Source organism: Mauremys reevesii, linkage group 12 (assembly GCF_016161935.1).
Source record: "Mauremys reevesii isolate NIE-2019 linkage group 12, ASM1616193v1, whole genome shotgun sequence".
In the NCBI taxonomy this organism is placed as follows: domain Eukaryota; kingdom Metazoa; phylum Chordata; order Testudines; family Geoemydidae; genus Mauremys; species Mauremys reevesii.
Window position 1 is genome coordinate 49835341 of NC_052634.1, and position 4697 is coordinate 49840037.

General features: G+C 48.4%; 1 non-coding gene across 1 annotated transcript; it reads left to right on the forward strand.

Moving 5' to 3' along the window:
• The first annotated feature begins 967 nt into the window (after positions 1 to 967).
• On the forward strand, positions 968 to 1177 carry LOC120376589. Its single transcript, XR_005587446.1, has one exon. It is a non-coding gene; the product is annotated as a small nucleolar RNA U3 (small nucleolar RNA).
• The last annotated feature ends 3520 nt before the right edge of the window (positions 1178 to 4697 follow it).

Below are 4697 nucleotides of genomic sequence, written 5' to 3' on the forward strand. Positions count from 1 at the left end.
TGGTGCTCACAGAACACAGAGAAAGTTGCCTATGCAGCTCACAATAGTAAATAGGGTCAGACCAGAAGAGATCTTCTTTCCAAGTGGGAATTGTGCAGGGAGGAACAACAGACCTAGTGCAGCTGTGTTGCCACTGTCTACTAGCACTGAAATGGTTCACAATGCCTTGGGTCAAGTGGCACCAGTTCTAAAAGTAAGGGTGATTTAGTGCTGTGGTTCTCAAACAGGGGTATCCAATGGTCTTCCAGGGGGTACAGCAACTCATCTAGATATTTGCCTAGTTTTACAACAAGCTACATAGAAAGCACTAGCAAATTTGTAACAAATTAAAATTCATACGTTGATCTGTTTATACTGTTCTCTATATACACTGAAATGTAAGTACAATACTTATATTCAAGGGATTTATTTTTATAAATATTGCATCTGATTTTGTAAGCAAGTAGTTTTTAAGTGAGGTAAAAAATGGGGGAATGCAAGAGAAATCAGACTCCTGAAAGGGGTACAGGTGTCTCTAAAGGTTGAGAGCCACTGATTTAGTGCAGGTACCACCGGTAACATAGAACCCTGCAAAAACTTCTAGTGCAGATGAATTTGAGAGCAAGCCAGAGAGAAACCGCTGCGGAGCATGCTAGAAAGGGCTGACCTGTCCGCATTGTCTGTGCCTGACAGGCCGTCATGTGGTACAGAGGAGCCTGTGAGAGGTATCGCAAAGCAAGAGGGTTTGATTGGTCGGTAGGAGCTCCACATGCTAATCAGGAGGTGTGTGTCTGTAAATAGCGACATAAACATCTTCTAATGGACAGTGTGCTAAAGCTGTCTCAATTGTGCTTAATGAAATGGGAACCTGGTTTTAGATTTTTGGTCTTTAATTCTCTGGGGGTGAAACCCGTTGTATGAAAACATTCACCGTGGGAAGAAAGCTTGCGCACATTAGCCTGGGTGTGTAGCCGAGCACAGCTTTGTTAAGACTATACTTTCAGGGATCATTTCTATAGTTTGTAACTAGAGAAGTGTGGTTGGAAGTGTCTGACCTTGCTAACCACGATAAAGAGTTAAAGTGTTCTCTTCTGAGCATGAAGTGAGTGGATAGTGGTGCTTTAATGCACCTGCTAGTGATGAGTGTTCTTGCTTTTCTTTTAGGAAGCCGAGAGGAAGAAAACACAGACTGAGTGGTTAGTCCTTATAAAACAAGTTTAAAAATAAATGTTTTGGGTTTTTTTTCCTGTTATCTGAATTTATTTAAACCTTTTGTGCAGTTCTGTTTAGGGGCAAGTCTTAGTTTGTTTTGGTAGAATTTAGAAGAAAAGTAAAGGTAGTGTGAAAATAGTATTTTAAAGGTTTCTAATTCAATACTTACTGAAAGATTTTTTTAAATTTCTTTATGCTGCTCTCTCCTTTTTTCTTGTAATCTATTTAAGAATTTAGGTAGGGTCCTGTGTCTGCATGTTCTCTGCCTTTTCCACTTGCTTCTCCACTTCTCTCTTCTTCCCTTCCCATTTTTCAGGAAGCCCCTATTTTTACTTCTCCTGCTCTGGCAGGGGGTACGCAGTTTGCTCTTGGCCCCAAGCCCATCAGACAATCCACACAGGATCTGAGAGTTGCTGTCTCTTGGCTGTATAGTGGGTAGAGGGTTCTAAAGCTGTCTCAGGGTATGTCTACACTATGGGATTATTCCGATTTTACAGAAACCAGTTTTTGGAAACAGATTATATAAAGTCAAGTGAACGTGGCCACACTAAACACATTAATTTGGCAGTGTGCATCCATGTACCGAGGCTAGTATCAATTTCCGGAGCATTGCACTGTGGGTAGCTATCCCATAATTCCTGCAGTCTCACCCGCCCATTGGAATTCTGGGTTGAGATACCAGTGCATGATGGGGCAAAAACAGTGTCGCGGGTGATTCTGGGTAAATGTCGTCACTCAATCCTCCCTCCGTGAAAGCAACGGCAGACAATCATTTCGCGCCCTTTTCCCTGGATTGCCCGGGCAGACGCCATAGCACGGCAACCATGGAGCCCATTCAGCCTTTTTTCACTGTCACTGTATCTCTACTGGATGGTGCTGACAGACGCGGTACTGCAGTGCTACACAGCAGCATCCCCTTGCCTTTTGCAAGTTAGCAAAGATGGCTACTAGCCATACCGTCCCATCTGCTGCTTTGCAAGTTGACAATGACAGTTGCCAGTTATACTGTACTGTTTGCTGCTGTCATGGGTGCTCCTGGTTGGCCTTGGTGAGGTCGGCCGGGGGCGCATGGACAAAAATGGGAATGAGTCCCCAATTCATTCTCTTCTTTAAGTTTTGTCTAAAGGGAGAGTCAGTCCTGTCTAGACTATCAGGCAAGCCTACTAAAGAACCAGAGAGGCAAATGGCCGCTCTGGGTCAGAGTGCCAGACAGCCCACAGAAATGATGAGCTGCATGCCATTCAAGGGGGTGCCCCTGAAACAACCCCACCCGTTGCTTCCCTCCTCCCCCACCCCTCCTGGGCTACCGTGGCAGTTATCCCCCCATTTGTGTGACGAAGTAATAAAGAATGCAGGAATTTGAAACAACACTGACGTTATTGCCTCTGCAAGTAGAGCTCAAAGGGGGGAGGGGAGGGCAGCCTCCAGCTGCTATGATATTCCAGGCAGGACTGAATCTCCATTAGATAAAGTTTAAAGAAGAGTCATTCCCATTTTTGCCCAAGCACCCCCTACCAACCTCACCGAGGCCAGCCACGAGTACTCATGGGACGACGATGACAGATACCAGTCCTACTGTACCGTCTGCCGTCCGCAAGGGAAGGGAAGGGAAGGGGATGCTGCTGTGTAGCGCTGCAGCACCACATGTGCCAGCAGCATCCAGTAGACATACGGTGACACTGAAAAAAGGCGAGAAATGATTTTTTTCCCTTTGCTTTCACGGGGGGAGGGGGCAATGACATGTACCCTGAACCACCCGCAACAATGTTTTTGACCCTTCAGGCTTTGGGAACTCAGCCAAGAATTCAAATGGTTTTTGGAGAGTGCGGGAATTTTGGGATAGCTACAGACATCAGCCGCACCTCCCTCCGTGAGCGTCAATTTTATTCTTTAGCTTTCTGCTATGCTTGTCTCAGCTCCTTAAGTTTCAGCACTGTGTTGAGTCCCTGTTGTGGCCTCTGTCTATCATGGCCTTGGAGATGTTTTCAAATGTTTTGGTATTTTGTCTTTTGGAACGGAGTTCTGATAGAACAGATTCATCTCCCCATACAGAGATCAGCTTCAGTATCTCCCGTACGGTCCATGCTGGAGCTCTTTTTGGATTCTGGGACTGCATGGTCACCTGTGCTGATCAGTGCTCCACGCAGGGCAAACAGGAAATTAAATTCAAAAGTTCACGGGGCTTTTCCTGCCAACCTGGCCAGTGCATCCGAGTTCAGATTGCTGTCCAGAGCGGTCACAATGGTGCACTGTGGGATGGCGCCTGGAGGCCAATACCATTGAATTGTGGCCACACTAACCCTAATCCGACATGGCAATGCCGATTTCAGCGCTACTCCCTTCGTCGGGGAGGAGTACAGATACCGGTATTAAGAGCCCTTTATATCGATATAAAGGGCTTCGTTGTGTGGACGGTGCAGGGTTAATGCGATTTAACGCTGCTCAATTCGATATAAACTCGTAGTGTTGAGCACAGGGCCGGCTTTAGGCCGATTTGCCCGATTCCCCCGAATTGGGCCCCGCGCCTGAGAGGGCCCCGCACCGGCAGCGTCTCCCGGAAGCAGCAGCTGTTGTTGCTAGGCAACGAGAGACCCTGGCCGGCTGAGGCAGAGGCAGCCGCCTGGGTGTTGCAGGTCAGGAGGGGGGGGGAAGGCACATGTGCTTTGCAGCCTTCCTTCCCCTCCCCCACCCCCAGCACTCACCTGGAGGAGACGCCGAGGGAGCTTCCGGCCCGGTGGGAGACAGGAATCTCTGCCGTGCACCTCACTCACCTGAGCAGCTGCTGGGGCTTCCAGCCGTGAGTGTCTGACCCTGTGATTTCCCAGAGGTTTGTAATATTGGGCTGGTGTTGTGGTTTTCGTGGTGTTGCTGTTTGAGGGTGAGTTGGTGCCTGCCTGTGTCTGGTTCAAAACTAAAGTCGGGATCATGTAACCCAGGAAAAAAGCCCCGAGCCGGTACTTAGTGCTGTGAACTCCAGGTGAGAGAGAGGGGGGTTTGGAGGAGGAAACCAAATACATCAAGAGGGGAGAATGCGAAAGGTCTGCAACACGGCAGGCTGAGACTTCTCTCCCCCCACACCCTTCCTGGCAAGAGGGGAAACTGAGGCACGGCATGATCTGATTCCCCTCTCCAAATTATTTTGCAAAGAAAGAGGACGGAGGCTCCTATCCAGACCAGTTCCCTCCCATCAACTCTGCTTTCCCTGCTGCAAGATCTCTGTAGGGGCTGAATATTTCCATTAAACTATGGCTCCTTCGTTTGCCCTACAACAATAAATTAGACCAGCTTTCGGGGGGGGCTATTCCCCTCCCCCAAAGCTGTGGGGATATTAAGGTTTTTTTGAGGGGGGGCATGATAATATTCCAGATCAATCAAATGCCCAGCTCAGCTTTCTAGCCATCCAGCAGCTAGGGCAGGGAAGGAAGGTGCTCTTGGTGCAGAGTGGTTGCAAAACAGGGGTGAATTTAGCGGGGGGGGGGGGTCCGGTTGAAATCCCGCCTCATGCA